We start from the raw sequence: 14,975 nt of genomic DNA, 5'->3' as shown, positions 1-14,975 counted from the left end.
AGCTGAAGCCTCCAAAGCTCTTTCAAATCTGACACAGAGGGGATGGGGGGAGCTCTGCCAGGGACACTGGCAGGTCCAAAGGACACAAAGGAGGTAAAACCCGTGCTGCCCTGACTCCTTGAGCCCGCCTAGGGCCAGCCGTGGAGCTGCAGCAGGGAGCTGCAGGCTGGCCCAGCAGCATTTGCTGGCACACGCCTCCCCTCCGCACCCAGCACAGCCCTTCCCCAGCTCTGGGTACCTGTTCAGCCGCTCCTCGTGAAGTTCTTGCTGCGCACAAGCTTCATTTGCTCGGGTCCCCTTCAATTCCCCCTCCAGGAGTTTCTTCTCTGAAACATGGGCCTCTGCCAGCAGGAGTTGGTGTTCTGAATCCTTTAGCTTTTGCTGCAGCTTTGAAATCTCAGACTGAATTTGGACATGGATTAAAAACCTTCTGAATGTATAGGCCAGGATCTGATACGGATCCCTTTGATCCCTCACTGTCTGAGTCACAGGAACAAAAGGTTTCCATGCTTCTACTCAAAGCACTTCTGCACGTCTTGGTGTCAAAGCCCATGAGAAGCACCACCTCTCCAATGGCTACCAGACACTTTATCGGGAATTAGCAATAATAATCCTTTTCTGCACCTCATTTGATCCTGCACACTTCAGAACCCAACCCACTGATTAGTGCAAGAACACGGCAGAAGTGATGCCACGGAAAACACAAGCTTTTGCCATTTACCAGGTAGCAAACTGCAGCACATCTCCTCGGCAAGAAGGTGGTCTGGGCTTCCTGCGCCCGCCAGCCCTACTGCCAGTATTTTCAGAGACCCCGAGTTTTAGAGACAAGAGTGGAGCCATCAGATTTGGCTTCTATTATCTTGGGTATGCTCCCACAAATAACAGACCTTTTTCCTAAAATATTTTGGGAATCTTAAGGGCGTTTAAGTAGGAAGCGGGGTAAAGCCAGTCAGTGCATACGCGTACATACAGATGTCTAAGCGCGTCTCAGGGCTTGCCAAAACCTTTGCAATTCCATCAAAAGGGGGCAGTGCTCACCTCACCCCTTCTTCTACTCTGACGGCCTCGCTTCCTAAGGCATCACTCACCGCTTGTGCTTGGGCGGTCTCCTGCGCCTCTCCCAGCTGCCGACGGAGGAAAAGGTTTTCACTTCTCAGCTTGGCCAGTTCCTCCTGCAGCTCTTCTGCCTCCTCGATGGTGTCTTTCGTCTCCTGGTCTGTCTCAAGGAGTACAGCATGCTGCTCCTTTGCTTGATTCTGGACCTGAAGTAATTCTCTTTGTGTTACGTGTAAAGCCGATGTCTTTTCCGAGAGGGCTTTTCTCAGTTCTTCCACTTCCCTTTCAGCTCTGCTCAGCTGCTGAGACAAGCTCTGGTTGGTTTCTTGCACCAGAGACATGTGCTCACGCACGCTGAGCAATCGGACAATTATTTGAAGCACTTCGGCATCAACGATATCTGACGGCTGATGGCTTCCAGGGCTCGGGTGGGAAGGGGATGAACACGACCCTGTCTGTTCAGAGATAAAGAGCACAGATTGGCAGAACTTAGGAAAGCAGCTCAGAAGAGGGGAGAGGGGCAGCATTTCCGAGAACCAGGACTCCCACCAGCTTGACGTCAGCTTAGAAAAGAGTTGTCAACAACTCTGCATCGGACATGACTCGAGGAAAGGTCTGATTTCACGCTGGCGTGTAGCGCCGTCCTACGAGGAGGACGGCAAATTAAAATGTTTGGGTTTACGTACCGCCCCCCCAGAGCTGTTGCTCTCCTCGACGGCTTCTTGGTCTGGTGGCGCCTTACGGAGGGCAGACTCCTTGCCCCAGCGGCCGGTGTCGGGCTCCTGCACCGGCCGCAATGGGGCGCAGTCGATGGTGGCGGCCGCAGGGTGCAGCTGGTCCCGGCCGTGCGGCCGGAGCTCATCGGCACGACGGCTCCCGGAGGGCTCGGGCACCACCCGCGCCGTCCTGCGCCGCAGGAACCGCCAGATGCTCTTCATGGCCCCGTGGGAACGGGCACTGCACGGCCTCGCCTCCCCTCTCCCCGGGCAGCAGGGGCCGGCAGGACTCGGCGGGCGCTGCCGGGGGCCGGCTGCGAGCGGCGGAGCCGAGCCCCGAGGATCGGCAGGGCACGGGCAGCTGCCTACGGGCTGAGATCCACCGCCAGCACCAGCTCCACCAGTGACACCAGCACCAGCACCGCCGGCACCGGCAGCACCGCTTCCACCAGCTCCACCAGCAGCAACAGCACTGGCTGCACTGGCAGCACCAGCACCGCCAGAGCCACTGGCACAGCACCAGCAGCACCAGCAGGTACGGTGTGTGCAGGGACTGTGCCAGCGCCCCAGGTCTAGTGGACCTGTGCGCTGACGTCATGAACGGCTGAGTGACATCATAAGGCTCTGGGGGCTGGGCGGGGCAGAGGGGCCCGCACGCTCAGAGCCTCTCTGCACACACACAGCCCACGGGGCCAAGGGGAAGCGACTGGTGTGCCCAGCCCCCCTGCGCATGGATTTGGGCACACGCTGCACCCCTGGGTGTGATGCTGGGTCTCCCCGCGCCCCTCAACGTGCCTTTCAGTGCGCCCAAAACCCCTGGGTGTGTGGGTGTGCCCTTTGGTACACCGTAGAGCCTTCTGTCTGTCTGCCAGAGGGCTACCCCAGGCCACCAGGGTACATTTTGGGCTGCTCCGAGACCCTTGCTCGGCTTTTTGGGCTTCCCCTGCACGTCTCACTTAGCCTTTAGCTGCTCCTGCCGCCCGCGGCTGTGCTTTTCAGGGTGCCCCAGCCCCCCAGGTGTGAATTTCAGTGATCTCCACGGCAATTGCACTGCCATTCAGGACAATAAAGCCCCTAAGGACGCCTTTCTGAGCAGACCAAGGCCCTGCGGTGTGCATTTTGGGCTCCCCCAACTCCTTGCTGTGCCTTTGGCTGCATCTCCAGGCCCCGCCGTGTGCTTTCTCCTGCACCCCGTCTCCTTTGCTGTGCCTTTCACAACTCCTCCATGTACCTGTCGGGGCAACCCGGTCACCATGACGTGCCGTTTGGGACAGCCCGGACCGCTCGGGCTTCCTTCTGGAGCACCCACAACCCCCTGGCTGCTGCCCATGAGCCACCTCTGCTGAAGGCTGCCGGAGGCTGCAGTTCCCTGCTGTCGCTCTTCCTTCGTTTCCGCTCCGTCCCGTTGGGCTTGGGGGCAGATGGCCTCGAACGGTGTTGATGCTCCTGCTGGGTCTCTGGGGGCGTTGCCGTCCCCGCGAGCAGGGAGAGGCAATGGGCACTGGTGTGTCAGAGCTACCCCCGGCAGCCCGTCTGCAGTCAAAAGGGATCTGTTCTGGGCACTGCCTTAGGGTTGGACGCCTCCTTCGAGGCCGGGCTTAAGAAGAGGCGCAAGGAAGGGCACCCTCAAGGGGCCTGGTGCTTTTCTTGCGTTCCCCGTGGGCTCGAGGGGGTGAGCGGCGAGTGCTCTGTCCGAGGCTGAAGTCTGGATTGGGGCCCCTTGTCAGAGTCTGGTGGAGACAGAGGATGGGGGTGGGCTGGGAGCGGGCACTCAGGAAACGAAAGAGGGTCCCGGGTGGAGTCACCCTGGGGCAAAGCCTTAGATGTTCCTGGTGTGCACGCAAGGGCTCTTCCCCCGCGGGAGACGCGGCGGGGAGCCAGCGGGGCCCACGGGGACGGCAGAGTGCAGAGGGAGTCCCGTCGGGGTCTGGATCACGCTGCACGTCCTCCCCGGGCACCTCCCAAGCGCCCCAGGACCCCGTACAGAAGCCTTGCCCGTCAGCAGATCAGCAGCTCCCCCTCCACTTAGGCTCCTCGGAAAACTCTCCAAGCGTGGGTTCCTCCCCAATATCCAGGTGGTTAACAGAGAAGGTAATCCTTAGTCAGGGTCCCCGTCGTATCCACAGAGCACCTCAAGGCCCCTCTCCTTCCTGGGCGCGCCGGGATGCTGATGTTCTCCAGCAACAAGCCCAAGGCCTTGCCTTTGGTCAAGGGCCGCATAATGACTTTCACGGTCGCCTGGGTGCATGTCAAGCCCTTCTCCCCAGAGGTGCTGTTGCAAACCTGCAGCGGTCAGAAAAACTTCTTGAAAGAGTTAAACCCCTGACAATCCCTGACTAAGATACCGAAAAACTTTACTTGCATTTCTCCTGAGTTTTTCTTCCCCTGCAAGGATGGTTTTAGCTGTTTGCTGAGCAAAGCTGATAAATAGCTGACATCTTGCCAGACCTTAAGGAGACAAAGCTCCAGGCATCAAGGAGACGCCTCTAGTACAGGACTGATTGTTACAACAGGTTGCATCAGAGAAGGGGCCCAGGTTTGTGCTCAAGAAGAAGGATTCAACTAGTGGACAGGTGAGGAAGACTAGGAACGCTGGGAACTCATCACCACTCAGGGAATCTGACGGAGGGGTATGATTTCTGTGTATAGGAACCGATGTGTTTTGCTGGCCCGTTGGAGCACGGATGGAAGGAGCTATCCCCCGTGCTGCCCGGCGCCGTCATAAAGAATCCCCGCTCGATAACGCTGAGTTGTTGTTGAGTATTCTCAGATTCATTCTCTGCACCCAGTTAGAGAAGTAGAGACGTCCTTTATTAACGCTGCGCACCGGGGACACGGGATCCTTCCCAAGGATGTCCGCCTGCACACTGCAACCAACGAGTATTTCTATATTCAATTCATACGTATTTAGCTTATACAATGCATATTCATTCTCTTCCTCTCGATGACTGGTTCTTCTTTCCTCGCTTCTGATGCAAATTAGCGCACAGCCTCTGTCCATTGTTCCCCTTTGAGTAGGGGCTATCATTTGGGCAGGTGGCCCGTGAGTCGGAGGTCTCGACCGCTCCTCGAATTGACTGCGGATGGTCAGGGAACACGTCCTTGGCTCGCAGCTGCTTTGGTCATGATTCAAGGATTACACACAGCGGGTACCGTAATAAATCCTGTCTGGCAGACATCTTGGACTACAACAGACTGTCCTTGTTTCTAACCACGAACAGAGCATTGGTTAATGAAGACCTTCGGTCTGGGATTTTACAGGGGCGTGCTAGCAGCATTGGCAATAGAGATTGTATTTCGTATTTGATCATTTATTCCCTTTGAGACTTACTTTCCCAGCATAATCATTCGTCTCTCCTACTGCTATTCGCCAATTAGAATTCTTGCTCTTCAAGGCAAGGTGGGAAGAGCAAGGGGGTCGCTAAGCAGTAGCCCCAAATCCTCAATCTGGTGATGGCCGCAGCAGTGCCGCTCGCCAGCGCTCCCTGAAGTCTCCCGTGGGGCACTGGAGCTGGCCTGTCTACCCTCTGCGCTGCAGCAGGCCCGCACTAAGGCAGGAGGAGACGTGCTTGAAGGCCAGGCCCTGCCCCCTGCTGAAGCCCGGCCCTGCCAAGCTGCCCAGGAAAGCCCCGGGGGCAGGAGCCATCCTGGAGGCAGCAGGCTGGGGTCTCCCCCGGCGGGGCCGGCGCCAAGGGCCAGAGGGCAGCAGCCCGGCCCTGCCAAGAAGGGAGCCGAGAGCTGCCCACGAGGGACAAAGCCCAGGGGAACGCCAATCTCCTCAAGCCCTCCGCAGGCCCCTGGCACCCTCCCGGCGCCGCCCGGCCTGGCGGGTCGACTCCGGGGCGGGCCGGGGCCACAGAGCCCCGGCTGCGGGGCCGCCAGCCCCCGCCGCTGCCCGCCGGCAGGCAGGGAGGGCAGCCGAGGGAAGGCGCGTGCGCGCCCCGCCTCCCGCTGCCGCGGCCGCTGCCGGGAGAGGCGGCCGCGATGGCGGTGCTGGCGTCCAACCCCAACAACCCCGTGGTCTTCTTCGATGTCGCCATCGGCGGGCAGGTGGGCGAGGGCGCCGCCGCCCCGGCCCCGGCCCCGGCCCCGGCCCCGGCCCCGGCCCCTGGGGCTCTCGGGAGCCGCGCGGCGGGGCCGGGGGCCGCGGGTGCAGCGGGAGGGGCCGGCGGGGGTGCGGTGGGGTGTTGCGGGGGTGCAGCGGGAGGGCGGGGGGGGCTTGTTGGGGAGGGGAGGGGAGGGGAGCGGCCAGGGGTGCAGGGCGGGGTCTTTTTGTTGGTGGTGCGGGAGGGGGTTGGCCGGGGTGCGGGGGGGGCTGTTGGGTCTCGTGGGGAGTGTAGGAGCGCAAGGGTGGGGGTGCGCTGGGAGGGGGCGGTCGCAGGGTCCGTCGTGGGGCTGTGAGGGGCGCAAGTGGTTGGAGGGGCGCGTCGGGGTTCAGCGGGGGCTGTGGGGTTGCAGGGGCGCGTGGGCAGGGGCTTGGGGCAGTGCTGCGGGGGAGGGGTGTGGAGGTGCAGGGCTGCATCGGGAGGGGGCTTGCAGGGCTGGGGTTGCAGCAGGAGGCTGACTTGGCGGGAGTTGCCTGGGTGCAGCGGTGGGGAGGCCGGTGGGTGCGAGTGGGGCCCAGAAGGCTCATGTGGCCGCCGTCTTGCCCAGGAGGTCGGCCGCATGAAGATGGAGCTGTTCGCCGACGTTGTCCCCAAAACGGCGGAGAACTTCAGGTGAGGAGCGGCCGGCGTTCCTACGGCTCAGCCTGGAGCCGGCCTGCGAAGGGTTTTCGGTGCAGGAACGTCTCTGGTGGCAGAGCGACTGCCTGCCCCCGCGAACTGCTGCACCTGCTTTGCTCCTCTCTGCGTTGCCAGAGAGATGTGACGGTGCAGCATGCTGATCCCCGGGGGAGCCCGTCTGGCTGGAAGGTGAAGGCCTCCGGTCCCTCTCTGCTCCCTCGGTGGAGCTTCCGATAGGCCCGGTGCATCTATGAAGGGGGCTGCCTTAAGGTCACGGTAGGGCTCTCCTCGCCGCCCGGTTATTTTGCCACGGGCCGACGGATGTGCCTCACGCTCTGCTCTCTTTTTTGTTTTCCAGGCAGTTTTGTACGGGGGAATTCAGGTGAGTGGGTTCTAGTGGGTCTTTTTAAGTAGGCTACTGCGAGAAAGAGGGCTGGGCAAGTAGGAAGAAGGGTCACTTGGGATTTTCTCTCACTGTCCCAGTACAAAAGGAAAGAGGGAGAGAAACCTGCTGGGATGAAGTTGTGCCGGGCTCGTCGGTGAGTCGCGGAGGTGGCAGACTTTGCCATTTGGGCATGACTGTGTTCGTGCTCAGGTCGCTCTAGAACGGCCTGTCTGCAACTCGCAGCCGCCCGTGCTGCAGCTTGCCGCGGGATCCCGTCAAGGTGATGGTGTGGAGGTTGTAGGGAACGACGTCAGTTCATGTGCAGGGCCCACCGGAGGTTTCCCTGTGCCTCCGAGAGCACCAGCTGAGAGCCAGGCTGCAGCGCTTGGTTGTGTATCAAGGCAGCTGCTGAGGTACAGGGCAGCCCTTTGGGGCTCCGGATCCCTGGGAGGGTTTTGCGTGGGCTGTCCAGTGAGTCGCAGTGATGTTCCTGTTTATTTCCTTGCAGGAAAGATGGTGTCCCTGTGGGTTATAAAGGAAGCACTTTCCACAGGTAATTCCCCTGCTTTTGTTCAGGCACCTAAATAGCAGCCTGAGCCAGCTGGGGTTTTGAGACGCGCCTTCAAGGCGTTACTGGTCTGGGAGGCCTTTGTGGGTGGCAGCTAATTGTCCTTCTGTAGCTGTGGGGGATTTGGGGGCGCTGTCAGACGTGTACGCTGGGGTCACTGGGAGGGATCCCCCGTTCCTGGTGGGCCAGGTCAGAGATCATTTTCTGGCATCTGTCACCTAATCGCTGTCCCTGGTCGAAGAGCAGTGGCTCCCAAATCACCTGATAGCAACCAGTAGTTAATATTTGTGGTAGACTTGAGACTGTAGCGTTCGTAGGCCCTGATAACTTCCGTGGTGCTGCTGCGAGGCCAAACTCCTTTTTACCACGTAGTATTCTTCTTGAGGCATTTGTCTGCTGAGAACTAAGTATTCTTTTCCTTGTTTAGGGTAATAAAGGATTTCATGATCCAAGGAGGTGACTTTGTAAACGTATGTACCTCTGTATTCCTTTGGGGCTTCTCCTGCGTGGTGTAATAGGCACTGTTTCCAAGGGTGCGTGCTGATTTGGGGGATCTGTTGGCTCTCTTTTGAGGTCCCCAGTAGTCACTGGAGGTTTCCTTGTAGCTTTGCTGCCATCTCACTGCAGCAGGCTGTAATGTACTTGGAAAGGAATCGTGAGTCTTGTGTGCACATACCCTCTCCTCCCCCAAAGAGTTCCTCTCTAAAAAGCCCCGTGGCAGTACAGCTCGAGGCTTTTCAAATTGGCAAAGATTTTTTTTTTTTACCCTGTTGTCCTTCCCCGCCTTCTCCTGTCCCCCCGAACAAGAAACCCTGCGAGTTTGTCTTTGCTTTGCGGAGAGTGACCTTAAGTAGGCAACCGAGAAGCATGTGGTGCAAGAGATCGTTTCCGTGCAAACGAACTTTTTGTCAGTGAATTGTGCCAAAAGAGGACAGAGTTTGTGCCGGCAGTGGTGGTCGTGCTCTGAGTTGGGGAGAAGCAGAGTGTGTGGGGAAGGCTGGAGGACCGCGGGGTCTCTTGGCTGTCCTAGGACCCAGTAAAATGATTTCATTTCTGGAAGTGTTTCAAAACGTGAGGGGGCGTGATGAAGCTTTTTTAATCCAAACTTCCTAAAACTTGGTTGTCTGAAAGTCGCTGAGGGGAGTGACCGCACGGCGGGCGGCTCAGCCGCAGCAGACTTTAGGTGGTCGCTAATTGCGATGCTGCTGCGATGCCCCCGCGGGCTTTATTCCTTCCCCTGGAGCTGCTCAAGCATTAGGGCTTGCACCAGACATTGAATGTGTTGGCTCCTGGTGCGTATCGAGGGCAGGGGAGCATCCATTTGGGGCAGAGTTGAGCCCTGTCCTTTTGCGTGGGGCTTTTAAATTTGTGTTTTAATAAACTGAACCGTTGGGTAGCGCTGGCTCAGAACAAGCGCTGAGGCTGACGGGGCACCTCTGTCACCCAGGGAGACGGCACCGGAGTAGCCAGTATATACAGGGGTCCTTTTGCCGACGAAAACTTCAAGCTGAAACACTCTGCTCCTGGGCTGCTCTCTATGGTGAGTAGAAAACACTGCCGTTGTAAGACGGAAAAGCTTTAGGTACTTTCTCTGTGCCCTTTTCCTGGGTGTATCAGGTCTTTGCCAGGCAACAGACATCTCCACCGCTGGACCCAAGGGCTGAAAGACCGGCTGTGTAAGTGCTCGTCAGAAGGCTGCTCGTGGGTTAATGCGTGGAGGAACAGCGAAGTCCCGATGATGATCCTGCAGCATCCTTTCTTTTCCCCCGTTGGAGGGCTGGGGCAGGCTTTGCTCGATGAGCTTTGAGAAGAGCTTGGTGGCTCTTGCGGTTTGTGTAGGGTGGCAAGCGGTGGGGTTTTCTTCCTCCCCGATGCTGTTACCGAGCACTGACCTCAGCAAGGGGGAGGCAAAGAGGTGGGGCGTTCCGAAGCCGTAGCAGCGTTCCCAGGGTGCCTTTGCTAACATAGGCTTCCTGTTCCACGCTGTAGGAAAAACTGCAAGCGTTGCCCGTTGCCTAGTAGGAACAGTACCCTGACTTTGGCCACAGACAGCAAGGGGAGCTGGTGCTGCAGCGTTCCTGTCCGCAGCTGCTTATCGCCCAGCTCTTTCAGCTGCCCTGCCCTTAAAGCACTTGCTTAGAGCATTCGCCATGTGCATTAGTTACTCCTCCCGTTCCAAGCACGACCCAGAAAGAGGTGTCACGACACAGCTAAGCGAGCAGTGTGCCGTGGCGTGGGACGAGGGATCCCGCGCTGGTCTCGGCAGCTTTGTGTGAAAGCGGCGTGGCTCCGGAGTCGCTCTGCCGGGCCAAGCCGTGGTCCCTCCCAGCTGGGTCCTTCCGCAGCTGGCTAGCGATAAGTAAAAATGCTGTCAGTTTTTCGTTACGTGCTCCAAATGTGACTGGTTGGATTGGAAACCCGTCGTGTTCGGTGAGTACCAGCAGCGGCGGCCTGGCGTCCCGGCTGAGGGACACTGCCTGTGGCGCAGCTGCTCGAAGAAACAGCCGGGGACTGCTTGTTCTTCGCCCCTCGCCTGTGGAGCACGTTTTAAGAGGGATCGTTTCCTTTGCCCGTTTAGAGCTCGGAAGCCAGCCCTGACGTGGCCAGTAGCTTTACACTGCACCAGACTTTCCAGCGGGAACAAAAGTGCATGTACCTGTGATGAGTGGCGGGGAGCAAAGGTAAATCCGGCCGTATTGAGATGGAAGAATTTTCTCATTCTAGGTAAAATCGTCGATGGGCTGTTGGTCATGAGAAAAATGGAAGTAAGTTGAATTTGCCTATTTCTCCGCGAACGTCCCCTTGGGCAAGTGGTACAGAGGATTGACAAGGGTGGTTCTGTTCTCTGCCGCTGTCTGTTTACAGGGTACCAGGGAACAGCAGCGTTGATAACTGGTGTTACCGGTTGTCGTTGTTATAAAATGGCAGGAAAGGCGTTGAGGCAGATGCTGTCCTATAGATTGACTTTAGAAATGCTGTGCTGTCGTGGTTGCTGGTTGGTCTTTGAGCGGGGATTGTGTTCCTGTGGCTTTATTTGTGACGCTTTGCATTTGTTGGGGAAGCTGAATTGAAAAGCTGTTCCGTCAGCAACCCAGACGAGGCTGTGAAGCAGATCACTTCTGTGCCGTTGCCCGGGATTATTCCGTGGATGCTGAATGATCAGTTCTGCTGATCCGTGATCAGCGTGTTTGATAAGAAAAATGAAAGTCATCTCCTGAAGGGCTTCCAGCGTCGTGACTGGGTGTCTGAGGAGATGAGGAGATGTAACAAACAGCGGTGAGTTCGAGACGGGCGAAACTGAACTCCCTGGCCCGCGCCTGGCTAATGTGCGCAAGGGCCTCCACCCTCGGTCTGGGAAGCGGGGCGAGCACAGAGCTGACCCCCGTCCGGTGTTGAGAAAAGGTCCCGTGCAAGGAAGGGTACGGCGCGGTGTGATGCACGTGTTGCTGACCCTCTTTGCCAGGAGCACCAATGGCAGGGTTGCGGTGTGCCTGCCTTGTGCGTCACTGCAGCGAGGGGCGAGTTGAGGGAAATAAGTAAGAGACTCAGAAAGGAGCAGCTGAGTCCAGCAGAAGGAGAGGTTCAGAATGAGGGTTGCTGTGGGACTGTCTGGTGTTTGGATTCCGCAAAGGCCGTACAAAGGCAAGTTTGCTTCGCGTGTTGCAGCTGTAATTAGTAACTTTCAAGCTTTAGGCCAGAGCAGCCTCAAGCGACGTGATGCCTGCTGTATCTCAGGAGGAGCTCTCTGGCTTTAGCTCTGTGCCTTCCCTCCCCTTGGAGGGATCGGGGTCTGGTCTGTATCCCAAACCTCTGCCCGCAGAGAGAGTGCAGCAGCTTATGGCTGGGTCCGTTGCCCAAATGCGTGATGGTGCTTCTGTGCGACTCGGAGCTGTGTCTGGATTTCCCGGTTCCTGATGCTGTAGGCATCTCTCTCTCAGCCGGTCTTGGAGTACCTGTCACTCGCGGGATTTGCCGAGCTTTTATGAGGTTTAACGCTATACGTTTGTCTGTCCTCAGAATGTGCCGACGGGTCCAAACAACAAACCCAAGCTGCCGGTTGTGATCTCCCAGTGTGGGGAAATGTAGAGCAGTGAAACAGAAATGGGGTAAGTGTGTCTTCGCAGGCCGCCAGTGCAATCAGCCTCTGGGCTGCTCTGCTCCTTTCCTTTTCTCTTGACTTAGTTTCGCAGTCCTTTGAGTCTGTAGAGAGCTGACTCAGCTCAGTGAAGCGCCAGCAAATCCCCACCGTTTTTGGCCTTCCATTCGATGATTTCCAGAGAGGTCTGGAATTGCCCACGAAGACACTTTGTCCCCGCTTCCATAACAGAGTCTTTCAGATCTGTGGCACTCCAGACTCTGGGGAGCTCCTCCTGCTTGATGAAGTGACAACAGGGGATGTAATTGTTCTTTCGTTTCCCTGGTACTTCTGGTGGCGTCGATAGGCTTTTGAAGAGAGGGACGACCTTGTTCCCAGGCTTTCTTGCAGATGGGCAGACCCGTGCTGATGGGTGGGGTCCCCTATAGGGCTGTCCTCAGGCCCAGGCTTGTTCATCATTTCTGCTTGGAGCACATGATCTCTGGCCAAGATCCAGCTTGAGACCGGCAGCTTTTCCCTTCTAGGGACGAGGCCGGCGCCACCTCGCTGACTTCCCAGCCAGGTTTTAGGAACTGCCTTTCTGCAGCCTGCTGCCTCTCAGCTGCCTGGAGACAAGGAGGGCATCTGCCTTGCCCAGCTTCAGCCAGCTGAGTCAGTTACTTGTCCAGACCCTTTAAAATCAGCCGGGAGAAAGAGGCGCTGGTGGGTTTGGGTTCGGAGGCGGGTGCAGAGGCCCGGCATGGAGACCCAGGAGGACGCCCGCGTTCTCTGGCTCAGGGTGAGCTGATGCGTGCAGCAAGTAGCGCTCCCGTGAAAACCGCTGAGGCGGCACCCAGTGTCACTGCACGGTCTTGCTGTTGTAGGATGAGTCGGGAATGGCCGTCCAGCGTTTCGGACCTGTTTCTTCTGCGTTTCAGCGTTCCTTTGCCGGTGCTTAGGCCTGTGCTGGCTCCATGCCGTTCCATCTCCAGCCGGTTCCCCCACTGCCCCAGTCCTCTCTGCAGGCCAGATCCGCGCTCTTGACGTTCTCCTGAAATTACTTCATCATTGGCATCTTACCTTTTTTGGGTTTTCTCTCATTTTGAAATGTAAATAAAGAATTTTGTTAAATATGCGTGCAGAGCGCATCAGTTGACGTGCTCGGGAAGAGATTCTTCTTCAGGTGAGGAGGACTGCAGAGTCTTCAGCAACGTGTGTTGTCCCTAGCTGGTTCAGCAGGGAGCTTCTACTGGGCGTGGTGGTGCGGGGCCCTGCTGCTGGGCGATTGCGAAATGGGCAAGAAGGGGTGAAGGGAGCATGGCAGAGCACGGCAGTGCCGTGCTACAGCAGCTCCTTTACTGGGCAGGTAAGTCGGGCTGCCTGGCAGAGAGGTTCTTGGCGTCTTGGGAACAGCCAGAGCCTTTCTACACGCAGCCTTGCTGAAGCACAAGGAATTGGCGCGGCGCAGGCTCCATCCCCGTGAGTTTGCTGGGCTCTGGGGCGAGTCGTGTTGTAAACAAGCGTTTGTAAAACCTCCCCTGGCGCGTGGCGGCACCAGGCCGTCGGGCTGTCGTGTGGCACGGGCGTTAGAGGAATTTACCTGGGTGCGACGTGGGTGTTAGGGCAGGGCTTTGGGCTGGGAAGCCAAGAATGCTTATGCTCTAGGAGCAGAAATTGGGCCTCCTTATCCTGCACGGTTACCGAGGGCGCAGCTGAGGCTGCCGGTCGGTGGAAAAACTGACTTTCTCCTTCCAGAATTGGGTTGCAAGCTGACTGTCACGGTTTGAGGCTGGGCCGGCCACTAACGAATGACAGACGCTCTCTACTAACCCCTCTCCCCTCCCAAAAGGGAAAAGGAGAGAGAACAAGGGAGAGAGAGACTTTACGGTTTGGAAAAGAAAACTAAAACAGCTTTAATGGAACAATAACAATAAAAGAAAAGATAAGAATAAGAATAAGGAAAAAAATGAAATCTATACAGTATGTACAAATATAGACAAAACCAATAGCGAACCCAACTCCCCCCCCCCCCCCCCGATGACCATACGTCATCACTACACCGCAGGGCTGGCACTGGGGCAGTCCCAGGCTGGACTCGGCAGCAGACAGGGACGGGATGCAGGAGCTGGACTCAGGCACTGGATTCAGGGATGCACGGATCAGTCCTCCTCAGATGTCGGCCATCGAAGAAGAGCGAAGGGGAGCGAAGGGAGCGAAGGGGCGAGACCCTCGTGATCTCTTAGCTTTATACTGAATATGACGTCTATGGGATGGAATACTCTGTTGGTCAGGTTTGGGTCACCTGTCCAGTTCGCTCCTCCCTGTAGGTGCGACCCTTTTCACTCCTGGCACCCCAACACGCAGTACAAGATTTAGCAGTGACCTTGGTCGCCATAAGAACAAGTATAAGCAAGGGCCTCTCTGCATCCCATCCCTTCGTACGAACTATAAACATCAGGCCTTATCACTGCTGGGAGCAGTCACTGTCTGGAAAAACAGGCTGCTGTTTCAGAAAGTGCTGGTAGTTAGAGGGGACTTAACTGAAAAGTTAAAGCACTAAACCAGAATTAGTTCTGATTTAGCCCAAACCAGGACACTGACCTACCTGCTGGGGGACACGCAAGCGCCCCTCGGGGGGGCTGGGCTACGGCGTGAGTTTCCTCATCCGGCAGATGAAAACGTAAGGGAGCTGGGACAAAGCCTGTTCTGTCACCTGCAGGCGCTTCATACCGCCCGGGGACGTCCCGCCGCTCCTCGGGCAGCAGGAGTGTGTTGTGTGGGGCTGTCTTGGGGAGGTGCGGGCCGCGCCCTTTGCTTGGGCGTTACCCAGCGCGAGGTGGCAAGCGCTGATGTGCTGGAGGACAGATCCTGCAGGCGGGCTTTGGTGTGCTCTGTTGTCTCGGGGCTGTTTGAAGTCCTTGAAGCAGGCTCCGGCTGTCGGGATTTCCAGGTCTCCATTCCTGGGGCTGCACAGCTCCTGAAGTCACTCGTGCTCACTTCTGTCCAGCCCGAGGCATCTCGCCTGCTTGTACCTGCAGAATCCCAGGTGATGAAAGAAACACAAAGCACACCGCCCCTTTCCTCTGCAGCCCCGAGAACGCTTTCCAGAGGGGTCTCTCCTGTGGGAGGAGGGTTAAAGATTCCCAAGAGCGAGGAGCAAACTGGAAGCTGGTGACAGCTGTGAAATAGAGGTGACCAAAAAGAGAGAGGCTGGGCTGGCTGCCGGTGCTGCTCGGGAAATGTGTCCAGATGGCCCTTCCCTGGGGGGCTGCTGAGGCAGGAGCTTGGCTGCAGACGGCTCGGGGGAGCTCTGCCTGCCAGCTGCAGTGCTGAGGTTTGCACTGCTGAGGCGGGTACCCAAATTCACTGTACTTTTTCCTGAGGGAAAGCAGCGTATTGCTGGGTCCAGGCTTGATCTGGGGAGTAAAGAGTGAATTTAGCATAGCTTAGT

The sequence above is a fragment of the Leptosomus discolor genome, chromosome 20 (assembly GCF_034619465.1).
Source record: "Leptosomus discolor isolate bLepDis1 chromosome 20, bLepDis1.hap2, whole genome shotgun sequence".
Taxonomy (NCBI): Eukaryota; Metazoa; Chordata; class Aves; order Leptosomiformes; family Leptosomidae; genus Leptosomus; species Leptosomus discolor.
The sequence above is the reverse complement of the archived record's forward strand: the minus strand, read 5'-3'. Positions refer to the sequence as shown.